This window comes from Salmo salar, chromosome ssa25 (genome assembly GCF_905237065.1).
Source record: "Salmo salar chromosome ssa25, Ssal_v3.1, whole genome shotgun sequence".
Taxonomy (NCBI): domain Eukaryota; kingdom Metazoa; phylum Chordata; class Actinopteri; order Salmoniformes; family Salmonidae; genus Salmo; species Salmo salar.
Window position 1 is genome coordinate 7,565,043 of NC_059466.1, and position 19,028 is coordinate 7,584,070.

Sequence of the window (19,028 nt, forward strand, 5' to 3'; positions counted from 1 at the left end):
GGCAAACCCTCAAAGGAGGTGCAGGAATTAACTGGAGATGAGCAGTATATGGAGTTAAATGTTATAAAATAAATATTTATTTCAGTCCAAAGTGGAGAAGGAAGTATGAATTTGATGGAAGTTTGGACATAGAAAAGTTGTGACTAATGATAAGAAAGATACATAAGGTATGTGGGGACAAGACAGGGAAACAGCAGGTCGGGGGTTAGACATAGCCAGGGTGTGGCTGTCTGAAGCCTGGAGAAGAAGGTGAGAAGGCAAGTGTAGAGAAAGAGAGAGAGAAACTTGAAGAAGGATATCAGCAGCGAAAAAAGTATGTGCGTGTGAGATAGGTTTACAGACCAGTTAAAAGTAACTTGTGTATGTGTGAGACCTAATAACTTATCAAAAGTCACAATAGTAATTATTCCTAAATTCTGAGAAAGGGAAAAGGAGACAGAAACAACAAGGAAGAGAGCAGAGGGTGAAAAGAAAAAGGAAGTTACTAAGAAAGTTGAAAAGTAAGTTTGGCAATTTACATGTTACTTTTAAGTCTTGGACATTTCATAATTGTGAAGCCGAAAGAGAAGAGAAAGTTGAAAAGTTGGTTTTACTCTTACGATAGAGGAAAGGCAGAACGTTGTTGGAGTAGAGGTTATATATTTTTTTATTGTTTAGGTAACAATAGTGAATTTGAGCAGGAAGTAATGTAATCTAACATTATAATATGTTTCCATTACGTGGAACAATGTCAGGTCAGTAAAGTGAATTGCAGGTTGAGTTAATTTTTATTTTACAGGGACTGTGCACATTAATCACAGTAGTGTGTGTCTAATGGCAGGGTATTCCAGAAAGGGGAAGCTCTTACACTGAAAGCAGATTGACTTAAGATGATTTTCCTTAAGGGAATTATACAGTCATCTCTCATGGCAGACCTTGTGGATCTGCGGCCATAAGGTTTGGGTTTTCCGTCTAACAAAAGTTCTCAGTGGAGGGGAAGCCTGGACATTTAGAATCCTGTATACAAGACATGCGTCAGTGTATTGCCTAAGATATTTTCTTTCAATTCAGAAGTTCATGCTTTTTGAGAATGTAACAGTGATGATGGCTATGAGGCTTCCTATCAAGCACTTTGAGAGACTGTTTACAGACTGAATGGGTTTACATGTTGTAAAGCAAGCGTGGGTCAAATTATTCACGTAGTATATTAAGTAGGGGAGGTTCATAGATTAGTACAGTGAAATTATCATCATTATTAGGTTTTGTTTGTAGTCAACTTTTGGGTTTCTGAATCGGTGTAGTATAATGAAATACTTTTTTTGAGGAAAAGGAGTGCTTCATTGTCTCTCTGTGGAATGTTTCCTAGAAGCCACGATTCCTTAACTTCTTTAGGGCCAGTGGGACGATTTCGTCCCACCTACGTAACAGCCAGTGGAATCCCGTGGCGCGTTATTCAAATACCTTAGAAATGCTATTACTTCAATTTCTCAAACATATGACTATTTTACACCATTTTAAAGACAAGACTCTCGTTAATCTAACCACACTGTCCGATTTCAAAAAGGCTTTACAACAAAAGCAAAACATTAGATTATGTCAGCAGAGTACCCAGCCAGAAATAATCAGACACCCATTTTTCAAGCTAGCATATAATGTCACATAAACCCAAACCACAGCTAAATGCAGCACTAACCTTTGATGATCTTCATCAGATGACAATCTTAGGACATTATGTTATACAATACATGCATGTTTTGTTCAATCAAGTTCATATTTATATCAAAAACCAGCTTTTTACATTAGCATGTAACGTTCAGAACTAGCATACCCCCGCAAACTTCCGGTGAATTTACTAAATTACTCACGATAAACGTTCACAAAAAAACATAACAATTATTTTAAGAATTATAGATACAGAACTCCTCTATGCACTCGCTATGTCCGATTTTAAAATAGCTTTTCGGTGAAAGCACATTTTGCAATATTCTAAGTAGATAGCCCGGCATCACAGGGCTAGCTATTTAGACACCCACCAAGTTTAGCCCTCACCAAAGTCAGATTTACTATAAGAAAAATGTTATTACCTTTGCTGTTCTTCGTCAGAATGCACTCCCAGGACTTCTACTTCAATAACAAATGTTGGCTTGGTTCAAAATAATCCATAGTTATATCCAAATAGCGGCGTTTTGTTCGTGCGTTCAAGACACTATCCGAAAGGGTAAAGAAGGGTGACGCGCCCGACGCGTTTCGTGACAAAAAAATTCTAAATATTCCATTACCGTACTTCGAAGCATGTCAACCGCTGTTTAAAATCAATTTTTATGCCATTTTTCTCGTAAAAAAAACGATAATAGTCCGACCGGGAATCTGTGTTTTAGTACAAAGAGAGAGAAAATAAAAACATGGGGTCGCCTCGTACACGCGCCTCAGTCTCATAGTACTCTGACCGACCACTATCCAAACGCGCTAATGTTTTTCAGCCAGGGGCTGCCTCGACATCATTCAGCTTTTTCCCGGGTTCTGAGAGCCTATGGGAGCCGTAGGAAGTGTCATGTTACAGCAAAGATCCTAAGTTTTCAATAAAAAGAGTCAAGAAGCTCAAGGAATGCTCAGAGAGGGCACTTCCTGTACAGAATCTTCTCAGGTTTTTGCCTGCCATATGAGTTCTGTTATACTCACAGACACCATTCAAACAGTTTTAGAAACTTTAGGGTGTTTTCTATCCAAAGCCAATAATTATATGCATATTCTAGTTTCTGGGCAGTAGTAATAACCAGATTAAATCGGGTACGTTTTTTATCCGGCCGTGTAAATACTGCCCCCTAGCCCTAACAGGTTAAAGGGGTATACACACATATGGAATCTTAGAAGTTACACAGACACATGGAATCGTTGAAGTTTTATTTTCTGAGTTTTCATTAAATATGTGATAAGGGAATGGTCTGGGAACCTGGGATCCAACATGTATAAAATGTCTGATGGTTTTTCTTTAATTTGTCTAATATAATAAGAAACACTGTTTTGAAAGGATGGTATGACTTTTGACCTCTATCATGGCACACCTTTGTGGTCTGATCAGCCTCATGGGAGGGCCATTTGGATGATGAATTTAAGGTAATTTGTAATACTGGTTTTAAGGAAATTTGTATAACTGATAATGATGATGGAGTTTAAAGTTCTTAGACACATTGGTAATTTGAACCAATGAGAAGACAGAATGACGATAAGGGTACAATCATTTTTCTTTGTGGAGTAGTTCAGATTAGTGAATTTGATCTGATTATGTTATTTGAATATCTTTTGACCAGTAGTGGTATTTTTATACATTATAAAGCTAAGTTTAGCTGTGGTTGGATGCAGTGTAAGGAATGTAACACAACAAGGTTGTGAAATTGCCATAATATTATTATTATATTTAGCCAGAATAAGCGTAATAACGGTAGACTTAGGTTAACCTGTTGGGGCTAGGGGGCAGCATTTGCACGTCTGGATAAAAAAAATGTACCCGATTTAATCTGGTTACTAATCCTACCCAGTAACTAGAATATGCATATACTTATTATATATGGATAGAAAACACTCTAAAGTTTCTAAAACTGTTTGAATGGTGTCTGTGAGTATAACAGAACTCATTTGGCAGGCAAAACCCTGAGACATTTTCTGACAGGAAGTGGATACCTGATGTGTTGTATTGACTTTAAACCTATCCCATTGAAAAACACAGGGGCTTAGGAATATTTTGGCACTTCCTATTGCTTCCACTAGATGTCACCAGCCTTTACAAAGTGTTTTGAGTCTTCTGGAGGGAGATCTGACCGAACAAGAGCCATGGAACGATGATGTCCCATTAGACACCTGGCGCGAGTTCATGTTGGGTACCCTCGTTCCAATACGTTATAAAAGAGTATGCATTCGTCCACCTTGAATATTATTCATGTTCTGGTTAAAAAAGGCCCTAATGATTTATGCTATACAACGTTTGACATGTTTGAACGAACGGAAATATATTTTTTCCCCTCGTTCATGACGAGAAGTCCGGCTGGCTTACATCATGTGCTAACGAGACGGAGATTTTTGGACATAAATGATGAGCTTTTTTGAACAAAACTACATTCGTTATGGACCTGTGATACCTGGAAGTGACATCTGATGAAGAGAATCAAAGGTAATGGATTATTTACATAGTATTTTCGATTTTAGATCTCCCCAACATGACGTCTAGTCTGTATCGCAACGCGTATTTTTCTGGGCGCAGTGCTCAGATTATTGCAAAGTGTGATTTCCCAGTAAGGTTATTTTTAAATCTGGCAAGTTGATTGCGTTCAAGAGATGTAAATCTATAATTCTTTAAATGACAATATAATATTTTACCAATGTTTTCTAATTTTAATTATTTAATTTGTGACGCTGACTTGACTGCCGGTTATTGGAGGGAAACGATTTCCTCAACATCAATGCCATAGTAAAACGCTGTTTTTGGATATAAATATGAACTTGATAGAACTAAAAATGCATGCATTGTCTAACATAATGTCCTAGGAGTGTCATCTGATGGAGATTGTAAAAGGTTAGTGCATCATTTTAGCTGGTTTTATGGTTTTGGTGACCCTGTCTTTGACTTGACAAAACATTACACACAACTCTTGTAAATGTACTGTCCTAACATACTCTAAATTTATGCTTTCGCCGTAAAACCTTTTTGAAATCGTAAAACGTGGTTAGATTAAGGAGATGTTTATCTTTCAAATGGTGTAAAATAGTTGTATTTTTGAAAAATTTGAATTTTGACATTTATTTGGATTCAAATTTGCCGCTCTTGAAATGCACCTGCTGTTGATGGAGTGCACCACGGGTGGCACGCTAGCATCCCACCTAGCCCCAAGAGGTTAAGTATATAGGATATATTATAAGCCAACAGGACAGGGATATATGACATCTGTGGTGATCATGAAGAGTATGGAGATACATTTAAGTAGCTATGGAATCATCTCAGGGATTACTATTATAAGACATGTGGATTTTTCTAAAATACATAAGAGCCATGTGTCAAAAGGGTGGGCCAGGAGGAGAGCAAGATAGAGAGCAGAAGGTAAGAATCCCATAATAAGTCAGGATTGAGAGAAGATAGAAGTGATACTGAATTGTTAGATAACAGTTACTGAGTGGAGAGCAGCATAGTTAAGTTATAGGCAGGTATATATGAAAACTGAATTGTAGAAGCGAAAACTTAACCTGGGGTCCACTTAGACGTGGGGCCCGATTAATGTCAGGATGATTTGTTTTTAACTTAGGAACAGGAAGAAGAGTTAAAAGCGGTACCCTCCGTGTTAGGGTCCCAAGGACACATTGATGTGGGGTTAATTAAAGGAGTTATTTTAGTGTAAGTAGTCCTGAAGTGAAATTATAGATTTTATTAAAAGTAATTATTAGTAATTTAGGAAAATTTGAGCCCCGAGGGAAGCTAAAATTTGATTTATGAAAATGATATTTTACGAATCCTTCTCAGGAGGGCTGTAAGGCAGACTGTTAGTATTCTTAACAGAACAAGGTCATAAAGTCAGCAAGAGGAAGTTGCAACTCTGGCAGGAGGAAGTTATCTATTTGGGGCACACTATAACTCAAGAAGGGAGAACACTTAATTCTACCAGAAAGACAGCCATCCTAGAAGCACCTAAACCACTCAATAAGAAAAAAATTATGAGTTTTCTTGGAATGATTAACTATTGCCCTGCGTGGATACCCCATTTTGCATTACATACAGGGAAGCTTAGTGAGTTGATATGTGGTAAAGCTATGGCAGCAAAAGATAAGATCAAGTGGACAGATGAGGCTGAAAATCAGTTTGTAAACATTAAAAAGTTATTAACATCTAGCTCAGTACTGGCGTTTCCCAGATATGATCGCCCCTTTACCCAGACAGTAGACTGTAGGGAGGGGTTCATGACATCAGTACTGACCCAGAGACACGGGGGAAAAAAAATAGGCCTATTGCTTACTATTCCTCCCGATTAGATGAAGTAGCCCAAGCCATGCCACTATGTTTGCAGTCTGTGGTGGCAGCAGCTCAGGCAGTTGAGGACTCGGCATCTGTTGTGCTCTATCATGATTTGACTTTAAAAGTTCCTCATGCCGTATCCATACTGTTGTTAGAACATAAGATGGCTTACATGTCACCAGCTAGACATTTGTCTCGTATGATAATTCTTTTGAACATGCCTAATTTGACAATAGGATGTTGTACTACTCTGAACCCCTCAACATTAGTTCCTATTGCAACAGATAGCAGCCCACATGATTGTGTAACAGAAACTGAGAAAGTTGTCCTACCAAGACCCGATTTGACTTATCTAGCTTTACCTGATGGGGAACTGACTATGTTTGTAGATGGATCATCAAGAAAGAACCATGATGGCACTAATGCGACAGGATATGCTATAGTTACAGACACAGAGGTCTTGGAAGCAGAGCCGTTACCGAGAAACTATTCAGCACAATAAGCAGAAATAGTAGCACTTACCCGTGCGTGTCAGTTAGGGACAGGAAAACGTATTACTATTTACACAGACAGTGCCTATGCCTTTAACACAGTACACATATTTGCAGCCCAATGGAGAAACAGGGGAATGGTAACCACTTCTGGGAAACCTATTACACACGCTCAGTTGATTTTGAATCTATTAGATGCTGTACTTTTGCCAGAAAAGTTAGCTATTTGTAAATGTGAGGCCCACATTAGAGGGACAGATAGTGTCAGTAACAACAACAGAAAAGCAGATGCGGAAACAAAAAAGGCAGGTCTTACACCGCAGCCGTCGCCACAGCAGTTCTTAACCTCTTGGGGCTAGGTGGGACGCTAGCGTGCCACCCGTGGTGCACTCCATCAACAGCAGGTGCATTTCAAGAGCGGCAAATTTGAATCCAAATAAATGTCAAAATTCAAATTTTTCAAAAATACAACTATGTTACACCATTTGAAAGATAAACATCTCCTTAATCTAACCACGTTTTACGATTTCAAAAAGGTTTTACGGCGAAAGCATAAATTTAGAGTATGTTAGGACAGTACATTTACAAGAGTTGTGTGTAATGTTTTGCCAAGTCAAAGACAGGGTCACCAAAACCATAAAACCAGCTAAAATGATGCACTAACCTTTTACAATCTCCATCAGATGACACTCCTAGGACATTATGTTAGACAATGCATGCATTTTTAGTTCTATCAAGTTCATATTTATATCCAAAAACAGCGTTTTACTATGGCATTGATGTTGAGGAAATCGTTTCCCTCCAATAACCGGCAGTCAAGTCAGCGTCACAAATTAAATAATTAAAATTAGAAAACATTGGTAAAATATTATATTGTCATTTAAAGAATTATAGATTTACATCTCTTGAACGCAATCAACTTGCCAGATTTAAAAATAACCTTACTGGGAAATCACACTTTGCAATAATCTGAGCACTGCGCCCAGAAAAATACGCGTTGCGATACAGACTAGACGTCATGTTGGGGAGATCTAAAATCGAAAATACTATGTAAATAATCCATTACCTTTGATTCTCTTCATCAGATGTCACTTCCAGGTATCACAGGTCCATAACGAATGTAGTTTTGTTCAAAAAAGCTCATCATTTATGTCCAAAAATCTCCGTCTCGTTAGCACATGATGTAAGCCAGCCGGACTTCTCGTCATGAACGAGGGGAAAAAATATATTTCCGTTCGTTCAAACATGTCAAACGTTGTATAGCATAAATCATTAGGGCCTTTTTTAACCAGAACATGAATAATATTCAAGGTGGACGAATGCATACTCTTTTATAACGTATTGGAACGAGGGTACCCAACATGAACTCGCGCCAGGTGTCTAATGGGACATCACCGTTCCATGGCTCTTGTTCGGTCAGATCTCCCTCCAGAAGACTCAAAACACTTTGTAAAGGCTGGTGACATCTAGTGGAAGCAATAGGAAGTGCCAAAATATTCCTAAGCCCCTGTGTTTTTCAATGGGATAGGTTTAAAGTCAATACAACACATCAGGTATCCACTTCCTGTCAGAAAATGTCTCAGGGTTTTGCCTGCCAAATGAGTTCTGTTATACTCACAGACACCATTCAAACAGTTTTAGAAACTTTAGAGTGTTTTCTATCCATATATAATAAGTATATGCATATTCTAGTTACTGGGTAGGATTAGTAACCAGATTAAATCGGGTACATTTTTTTTATCCAGACGTGCAAATGCTGCCCCCTAGACCCAACAGGTTAAAAGAGGAAGTAAACATAGACAAAGCTATATTAAAATTGTCAGTCTAGAGCACCAGTGAAAGGGATTTCGAAATGGGAGAAGTTAGGAGCAATTTATATAAGGACGGTATTTGGTATCATGATAAGTTACCAATACTACCTAAGTCATTGTTTAGAGATGCGGCAAGATTGACACATGGGCAGAGCCATGTGTCAATAGGGGGATAGTAGAGCAGGTTCGGAAACACGTTGTGGCCTATTGGATAACGAACTACTTAAAAAAACATTTTTTTATAATAGATAAGTATATTAAATGGGAAGAAGCGGTCCCAACTTACTGGGTGGACACGATTAGGGTAGTTGGTTTACTAGGATCTATCTCTTTAAATAATGGATTACATTTTAGCTGATCAGGTAAACCATATAGAATGCCAGAGTTAGGGAGGCCAGAACAGGTAGACATAGAAGTTGAAGATATACTAACAGAACACATGGTTAACCAAACCCGTATGTCCGAGACTTTGTGCCAAACAGGTGAATTACAGGAGAAGGTGATTCACTCAATCCAACCAGGAGACTGGGTGTGGATCCAGTCCCTGAGGAGAAAAGAACTGGAAGCAGCCACGGTGGGAGGGGCCATACCAAGTGTTCCTGGTAATAGCCTTCGCGGTGAGAATAGCTGAAAGAGCTACCTGGGTTCATATCACACATTGTGGGAGGGTAAGACACACTGACACTGTCGAACAATCACAGAGTTAGGAGAAGAACCGAATACCAATAAGGTTCGGGGGTTACCTCTCTAAGGAAGATTCCCTAACCCGCCCGATCATCACTGTGTGCGTTCATAGAAGTGAAAGTGTGGGTTGGCCTCCAGCCAGTGATATATTCTCCGGGAGGGGATGGGGCTTTACAGGGGTACTGGTCAGTCTGAGCTGTCTGATTGTGGGAGCCATATTCCTAATACACCATGAACCACTCGAGAAGTCAGAAAGTGGTAACTTGACCCATAGTGTAGAAGATGAGGCCTAGGTACAAAAGGTACAAAAGGTCACTCGATCTGGATAAAAAGGAAGTGAGAGTAGAGTTAGGGAAGGATGTCTCAATAGAGTTCTATGCAGACCAAATGGGGTCCCTAACCTCCTGGCAGTCTAGGACTCGGACTTCATGGGGAAGATATCTGTGTAGATCCCGGTGTAACTCATGGAATCAGGTCATAGATCACACAGAGAGAGAAGGCTATGTCAATCCACACACCCAATATAGAAACAGATGGAGTATAGTGAAGGCCAGGGTTTTTGACTGCAATCCAGAGCAAGGGAAGTATTGCTTGAAGATAGGAATGACCATTAAAAGCATAAAGAAAGAGGATTTAGGGTTATGGTATGTTGGCCTTGACCAGATCATTGTCGACACTGCGGTACCATTCCGAGTAGTAGAGGTTAGGACAGGAGATAGTTCTACCGCCAGCCAGAATACCAGTAGTACCCCTGATAAAACGGACATTACCCGTGTAGTCATCCAGAGCCAAGGACCGGTGAGGATAGTTCAGACAAAAGATCTTAAGGAAGTGATTGAGGTGGAAACTTGGTTTGGGGATTCCAACCTATGGCTGGAATGGATTCAGTATACAGCTAGATCAGTAGCTAAAGAAGAAGGTTATGCCTGCGCAACAGCCAAACTTCAGTTGACAACCATCCCCTTTCTACTCGATGGAATTCATTTACCAAGGGGAATGGCCTGTATGGTAAAGCTGTTCATGAAGGCAAGGAAGCCAGACAGTTGCTCTGATCTGCATTATCTGTATCCTATGTGCCCATTAGATCCAGACTTCCCCCTTTCACAGTCGCAGGAGGAGACTATTATTGTGTGGCTCGACACAACACACACGGATGGAACGTAGGGGAAGTAAGAACATGCAATAGGACAGAGAATGTTACAACTGACGAGACAATGAGGGACCTGACTGGGTGGTTGAGTTCCGAGGACTTTTGTAAGATAAAAAGGCAGAGAGCGGATGTCTGGTGGTTGTGTGGAGGTATGAAGCTGTGGCCAAACCTGCCTGCAAATTGGACTGGTATTTGTGCATTGGTACAGTTAGGCATGCCCTTCACCCTTATACAACACAAAGACCTAGTGCCAGGTGAAAGAGAGAGGAGGAGTGCTCCGTCAGGGTCCTTTGACGATAGAATTTACATTGATAGCATTGGGGTTCCAAGGGGGGTGCCTGATGAGTTTAAAGCTAGGAATCAGATATGGGCTGGATTGGAATCAAGTATTTTTTGGTGCTTGACTCTCAATAAAAATGTGGATTGGATAAATTACATTTATTATAACCAACAGCATTTCATCAACTATACCAGAGAGGCAATTCAAGGGTTAGCAGAACAGACAGCTGCGACCACTTTGATGGTATTGCAGAATAGAATAGCTTTGGATATGCTTCTGGCTGAAAAGGGTGGTGTGTGTGTGATGTTCGGATCTGAATGCTGTACTTTCATCCCTGAGAACACAGCTCCAGATGGATCAGTGACCAAGGCCCTGGCCGGTCTAAACAATTTAGCTCAGGAGTTAGCAGAAAATTCCGGGGTGGACACGGCACTCACGGGATGGTTTGATAGTACGTTCGGAAAATGGAAAAAGGTTGTAATCACTGTGTTGTGGGCTGCTTTCACCTGTATGACTGTGTTGATATTATGTGGTTGTTGTTTGGTCCCTTGTGTGAGAGGTCTCATTTCCAGGGCTCTGGAGAGCTCGATGACGGAGCAGATGGTGAGATACGGACCGATTCCAAGTTCAGACCAGTGGGATGACAAATACCTACCACCGAGCCTGGTGGAGGATTCATTCAATTACGAGGAGCCCATGTTAGACGAGACCATCTTTAACCTGTTTGGGCTAGGGGGCAGTATTGAGAATTTTGGAAAAAATATGTGCCCATTTTTAACTGCCTCCTACACCAACTCAGAAGCTAGAATATGCATATTATTGTTCAGGTTTGGATAGAAAAGACCCAAAAGTTTCTAAAACTGTTTGAATGGTGTCTGTGAGTATAACAGAACTCCTATGGCAGGCAAAAACCTGACAAGGTTTCATGCAGGAAGTGGCCTGTCTGACAAGGAGTCGTGCGTCTTGCATCTGTTTATTGAAAAGTAAGGATCTTAGCTGTAATGTGACAATTCCCAGGGCTCCAATAGGCTCTCAGGACGCGGGAAAATCATGAAGGTTGACGAGGCAGCCTCAGGCTGAAACAGATTATCATCTTATTCAAGTGTCCCATTAGGTGACAATGGAGTGAGGCGCGTGCGCGATTAGCCCCCATGGAGTATTTTAATTCGGCTGTTTAGTTTATTGCAGATTCCCTGTCGGAATATTATCGCTTTTCTACGAGACAAATGGCATAAAAATTGGTTTTAAACAGCGGTTGACATGCTTCGAAGTACGGTAATGGAATATTTAGAATTTTATTGTCACGAATTGCGCCATGCGCGCGACACTTCTTTACCATTTCGGATAGTGTCTGGAACGCACGAACAAAACGCCGCTATTCGGATATAACGATGGATTATTTTGGACCAAACCAACATTTGTTATTGAAGTAGCAGTCCTGGGTGTGCATTCTGACGAAGACAACAAAAGGTAATCAAACTTTTATAATAGTAAATATGATTATGGTGAGTGCTAAACTTGCCGGGTGTCTAAATAGCGAGCCCGTGATGCCTGGGCTATGTACTTAGAATATTGCAAAATGTGCTTTCACCAAAAAGCTATTTTAAAATCGGACATATCGAGTGCATAGAGGAGGTCTGTATCTATAATTCTTAAAATAATTGTTATGCTTTTTGTGAACGTTTATCGTGAGTAATTTAGTAAAATGTTAGCGAATTCCCCGGAAGTTTGCGGGGGTATGCTAGTTCTGAACGTCACATGCTAATGTAAAAAGCTGGTTTTTGATATAAATATGAACTTGATTGAACAAAACATGCATGTATTGTATAACATAATGTCCTAGGGTTGTCATCTGATGAAGATCATCAAAGGTGAGTGCTGCATTTAGCTGTCTTCTGGGTTTTGGTGACATTATATGCTGGCTTGAAAAATGGGTGTCTGATTATTTCTGGCTTGGTACTCTGCTGACATAATCTAATGTTTTGCTTTCGTTGTAAAGCCTTTTTGAAATCGGACAGTGTGGTTAGATTAACGAGAGTCTTGTCTTTAAATAGCTGTAAAATAGTCATATGTTTGAGAAATTGAAGTAATAGGATTTTTAAGGTTTTGAAAATCGCGCCACAGGCTGCAAGTGGCTGTTACGTAGGTGGGACGAATTCGTCCCGCCTAGCCCAGAGAGGTTAATGTTTAGGAAGACTGTTTCTCTAAATGAAGGTCATAGCAAAAATCCTAATCCGAAGAGTTATGACTGGACATAGGCTTAGAACAGTCATTGATAAGTATGTAATGAAAATACATGTATTCGTTTTCTTTGATCTAGTTTGATTTTGTGTGACATTTCTGAATCCAATAAAAATAGATGTGTTATAGTGTATGTGAAATATTTAGCCAATAGGGTGGATTGTAATGGAAATAATATGATTAAAGGTTTGACTAAATGATTTCACCCTGAAAAGGTATAACCGAGTGATTATAAGATGAATGTACTAATGTGTGTGTGTCGGAAAAGTTGAAGCTTAATGATTTAGCAATGTAAGCAACCAGACAGCAGACAACTTGTGACCACTGTGAAACTGATAACAGGAAGAAGGTCTCCCCACCCAGGGAGAGGAGAAACCTTTAGGCTTGCAGTAGATTATGTAACATGGGGCAGGATATGATAAGCAATGTATGAGATGGAGAAGACTTGTAAATAAGCATTGACAGTGTTAACCTCTACGGGCTAGGTGGGACGCTAGCGTGCCACCCGTGGTGCACTCCATCAACAGCAGGTGCATTTCAAGAGCGGCAAATTTGAATCCAAATAAATGTCAAAATTCAAATTTTTCAAAAATACAACTATTTTACACCATTTGAAAGATAAACATCTCCTTAATCTAACCACGTTTTACGATTTCAAAAAGGTTTTACGGCGAAAGCATAAATTTAGAGTATGTTAGGACAGTACATTTACAAGAGTTGTGTGTAATGTTTTGTCAAGTCAAAGACAGGGTCACCAAAACCATAAAACCAGCTAAAATGATGCACTAACCTTTTACAATCTCCATCAGATGACACTCCTAGGACATTATGTTAGACAATGCATGCATTTTTAGTTCTATCAAGTTCATATTTATATCCAAAAACAGCGTTTTACTATGGCATTGATGTTGAGGAAATCGTTTCCCTCCAATAACCGGCAGTCAAGTCAGCGTCACAAATTAAATAATTAAAATTAGAAAACATTGGTAAAATATTATATTGTCATTTAAAGAATTATAGATTTACATCTCTTGAACGCAATCAACTTGCCAGATTTAAAAATAACCTTACTGGGAAATCACACTTTGCAATAATCTGAGCACTGCGCCCAGAAAAATACGCGTTGCGATACAGACTAGACGTCATGTTGGGGAGATCTAAAATCGAAAATATTATGTAAATAATCCATTACCTTTGATTCTCTTCATCAGATGTCACTTCCAGGTATCACAGGTCCATAACGAATGTAGTTTTGTTCAAAAAAGCTCATCATTTATGTCCAAAAATCTCCGTCTTGTTCGCACATGATCTAAGCCAGCCGGACTTCTCGTCATGAACGAGGGGAAAAAATATATTTCCGTTCGTTCAAACATGTCAAACGTTGTATAGCATAAATCATTAGGGCCTTTTTTAACCAGAACATGAATAATATTCAAGGTGGACGAATGCATACTCTTTTATAACGTATTGGAACGAGGGTACCCAACATGAACTCGCGCGCCAGGTGTCTAATGGGACATCATCGTTCCATGGCTCTTGTTCGGTCAGATCTCCCTCCAGAAGACTCAAAACACTTTGTAAAGGCTGGTGACATCTAGTGGAAGCAATAGGAAGTGCCAAAATATTCCTAAACCCCTGTGTTTTTCAATGGGATAGGTTTAAAGTCAATACAACACATCAGGTATCCACTTCCTGTCAGAAAATGTCTCAGGGTTTTGCCAGCCAAATGAGTTCTGTTATACTCACAGACACCATTCAAACAGTTTTAGAAACTTTAGAGTGTTTTCTATCCATATATAAAAAGTATATGCATATTCTAGTTACTGGGTAGGATTAGTAACCAGATTAAATCGGGTACATTTTTTTTATCCAGACGTGCAAATGCTGCCCCCTAGCCCTAACAGGTTAAAGAAGAGGAGGGGCATTTGTAAGGGGTATGACATATGGTATGACCAAATGTCAGGTATAAAAGGCTGTGTACATTGCATGATATTCAGAGCTCTCGTAAATAAACATTCTGACCAATTGTAGGCTGGCTCTCCGTCTGCTTCATTCAACCAGAATCTTACACCCTCTGGGGGGCAGACTGAGTAGTTTAATTGAAGTTCGGTTTATGAACATTGGGAACGGAATTCCTATGACACCGACTTCGGCGGAAGCCGTGACAGTACCCCCCCCCTTGACGCACGGCTCCAGCAGTGTGCCAACACCGACCTCAGGGACGACCCGGAGGACGAGGCGCAGCTACTCAACAGCCAGTGTAATCCCGTGGCGCGATATTCAAATACCTTAGAAATGCTATTACTTCAATTTCTCAAACATATGACTATTTTACACCATTTTAAAGACAAGACTCTCGTTAATCTAACCACACTGTCCGATTTCAAAAAGGCTTTACAACGAAAGCAAAACATTAGATTATGTCAGCAGAGTACCCAGCCAGAAATAATCAGACACCCATTTTTCAAGCTAGCATATAATGTCACATAAACCCAAACCACAGCTAAATGCAGCCCTAACCTTTGATGATCTTCATCAGATGACACCCCTAGGACATTTTGTTATACAATACATGCATGTTTTGTTCAATCAAGTTCATATTTATATCAAAAACCAGCTTTTTACATTAGCACGTGACTAGCATGTGACTAGCATTCCCACCGAACACTTCCGGTGAATTTACTAAATTACTCACGATAAACGTTCACAAAAAACATAACAATTATTTTAAGAATTATAGATACAGAACTCCTCTATGCACTCGCTATGTCCGATTTTAAAATAGCTTTTCGGTGAAAGCACATTTTGCAATATTCTAAGTAGATAGCCCAGCCATCACAGGCTAGCTATTTTGACACCAACCAAGTTTGGCACTCACCAAACTCCGATTTACTATTAGAAAAGTTTGATTACCTTTGGTGTTCTTTGTCAGAATGCACTCCCAGGACTTCTACTTCAATAACAAATGTTGGTTTGGTCCCAATTAATCCATAGTTATATCCAAATAGCTGCATTTTGTTCGTGCGTTCAAGACACTATCTGAAGGGTAAATAAGGGTCACGCGCCCGACGCGTTTCGTGACAGAAAAATTCTAAATATTCCATTACCGTACTTCGAAGCATGTCAACCGCTGTTTAAAATCAATTTTTATGCAATTTTTCTCGTAAAAAAGCGATAATATTCCGACCGGGAAAGCGTGTTTACGTTCAAAGAGAGAGAAAATAAAAACATCTCGTGCCCTCGTGCACGAGCCCCAGTCTGATGGTCCTCTGACAGGCCACTATCCAAACGCGCTAATGTGTTTCAGCCAGGGGCTGCCTCGATATCATTCAGCTCTCCCCGGGTTCTGAGAGCCTATGGGAGCCGTAGGAAGTGTCACGTTACAGCAAAGATCCTCAGTCTTCAATAAACAGAGCCAAGGTGAACAAGAACTTGTCAGACAGGCCACTTCCTGTAAGGAATCTTCTCAGGTTTTTGCCTGCCATATGAGGTCTGTTATACTCACAGACACCATTCAAACAGTTTTAGAAACTTTAGGGTGTTTTCTATCCAAAGCCAATAATTATATGCATATTCTAGTTACTGGGCAGGAGTAGTAACCAGATTAAATCGGGTACGTTTTAACTCCGGCCGTGCAAATACTGCCCCCTATCCCCAAAATTGTTAAATGGCCCCTCAAACCACGGACCCAGCTTCCGGTAGGGCAGGCGGATGGGCAGGTTTCGGGTCGAGAGCCAGACCCGGTCCCCCGGTGTTCCGGGGTCTCGTTGCGGTGGCGGTCGGTGCTCGCTTTTTGCTGCCTCACGGCCCATTGTAGGTGCACATGGGCGGCGTCCCAGGTCTCCTCCGAGCGCTTAAACCATTCGTCCACCGCAGGAGCTTCGATCTGGCTCTGATGCCAAGGTGCCAGGACCGGCTGATACCCCAGTACGCACTGGAAAGGAGAGAGGTTAGTGGAGGAGTGGCGGAGTGAGTTTTGGGCCATCTCTGCCCAGTGTACGAACGCCGCCCACTCCCCCGGCCGGTCCTGGCAATAAGACGGCAGAAACCTGCCCACATCCTGGTTCACTCTCTCCACCTGCCCATTACTCTCGGGGTGAAAATCTGAGGTAAGGCTGACCGAGACCCCCAGACGTTCCATGAAAGCTCTCCAGACCCTGGACGTGAACTGGGGACCACGATCAGAATCTATGTCCTCAGGCAACCCGTAGTGCCAGAAGACGTGTGTAAACAAGGCCTCTGCAGTCTGTAGGTGCCGTAAGGAGACCGAGCAGAGGGAGGAGATGACAGGACTTAGAGAAACGATCCACAACGACCAGGATCGTGGTGTTTCCCTGTGAGGGAGGAAGATCGGTCAGAAAATCCACCGACAGGTGTGACCAAGGCCGTTGTAGAATGGGTAAGGGATGTAGCTTCCCTCTGGGCAGGTGTCTAGGAGCCTTACACTGGGCGCAAACCGAGCAGGAGGAACCATAAACCCTCACGTCCTTTGCCAAGGTAGGCCACCAGTACTTCCCACTCAGACAGCGCACCCTCCGACCGATCCCCGGATGACCACAAAACGGGTAAAAAACATGGCCCATCTTGCCTAACGAGGATTCAGTCACCTCGCTGCCCGGATGTACTCCAGGTTGCGGTGGTCAGTCCAGATGAGAAAAGGGTGTTTAGCCCCCTCAAGCCAATGTCTCCACGCCTTCAAAGCCTTAACCACAGCCAACAGCTCCCGGTCCCCCACATCATAGTTCTGCTCCGCCGGGCTGAGCTTCTTCGAGAAGAAAGCACAAGGGTGGAGCTTCGGGGGCGTGCCCGAGCGCTGAGAGAGCACGGCTCCTATCCCAGCCTCGGACGCGTCCACCTCCACTATGAACGCCAAAGAGGGATCCGGATGGGCCAGCACGGGAGCCGAGGTAAACACAGCCCTTAGGTTCCCAAAAGCCCTGTCCGCCTCAGCCGACCACTGCAAACGTACAGGAGGTAATGGGAGCCGCCACCTGGCCAAAACCCCGGATAAATCTCTGGTAGTAATTGGCAAACCCTAAAAACCGCTGCACCTCCTTTACCGTGGTGGGAGTCGGCCAATTACGCATGGCTGAAATGCGGTCACTCTCCATCTCCACCCCTGAGGTAGAAACGCGGTACCCTAGGAAGGAGACGGCCTGCTAAAAGAACAGGCATTTCTCAGCCTTAACGTACAGGTCATGCTCCAACAGTCGTCGAAGAAGCGCGCCCCATGCATTGACTGAATTGCCATGGCGATGAGAGGTAGCGGGTAACTGTACCTTACCGTGATTTGATTTAGACCTCGATGGTCAATACATGGGCGCAGACCTCCCTCCTTCTTCTTCACAAAAAAGAAACTCGAGGAGGCAGGTGAAGTGGAGGACAATGTACTTTTGACGCAGGGATTCAGAGACATATGTCTCCATAGCCGCCGTATCCGCTTGTGACAGGGGATACACATGAGATTTATCGCACAATCCCCCCATCAATGGGGTGGTAATTGAGTTGCCTTCTTTTTGGAGAAGGAAGGAGCCAAATCGGCATATTCTGGGGGGATGCGCACGGGGGAGACCTGGTCTGGACATTCCACCATGGTAGCACCAACGGAAACCCCTACACACCTCCCCGAGCACTCTCGTGACCACCCCGTGAGAGCCCTCTGTTGCCATGAAATAGTGGGGTCATGACGAGCTAACCAGGGAAGGCCTAGTACCACGGGAAATGCAGGAGAGTCAATGAGGAAGAGACTGATTCTGTCCTCGTGACCCCCCTGCGTCACCATGCACAGGGAGATGGTGGCTTCCCTAATTAACCCGGGCCCTAATGGTCGACTATCCAGAGCATGTACCGGGAAGGGTCTAACCACAGGAACAATGGGGATCCATAAACTAAGGGCGAATGCTCTGTCGATAAAATTCCCAGCATCGCCTGAATCGACGAGTGCCTTATGCTGGGAATGCGGGGAAAACTCAGGAAAAAAAACATGCACAAAGAGGTGAACAACAGAGGGCTCTGGATGAGAGTGGTGCAGACTCACCTGGGGTGATGCCAGAGAGCCCTGCCTGCTGCCTCGACTCCCAGAGGCACCAACCCGGCACCGACCGGCAGTGTGCCCTCTACGGCCACAGATGGTGCACGTGAAGGCCCCTCCTCCGGCCTCCCTGAGTGCAGCCCCTCCCAGCTCCATTGGCACCAGAGCGGGGGTGCTGGAAGCGGGAAGCAACAGAGCCCTCTCTGGATGTCCGCGGGTGACCAGCAGGTTATCCAACCGAATGGACAGATCCACTAGCTGGTCAAAGGTGATGGTGTCATCCCTGCAGGCCAACCCCCGACGGACATCCTCGCGCAGTCTGCATCGGTAGTGATCGATGAGGGCCCTGTTGTTACATCCTGCTCC

At 42.4% G+C, this 19,028-nt stretch overlaps 1 protein-coding gene across 1 annotated transcript in view; it reads left to right on the top strand.

Moving 5' to 3' along the window:
* The first annotated feature begins 209 nt into the window (after nucleotides 1–209).
* pgap1 (post-GPI attachment to proteins inositol deacylase 1) overlaps nucleotides 210–19,028 on the top strand; it is a 55,048-nt gene continuing 36,229 nt past the window's right edge. Inside the window, exon 1 of the mRNA XM_014172969.2 lies at nucleotides 210–500. The gene's annotated coding sequence lies outside the window, so the exon portion shown is untranslated. The remainder of the gene's footprint in view (nucleotides 501–19,028) is intronic.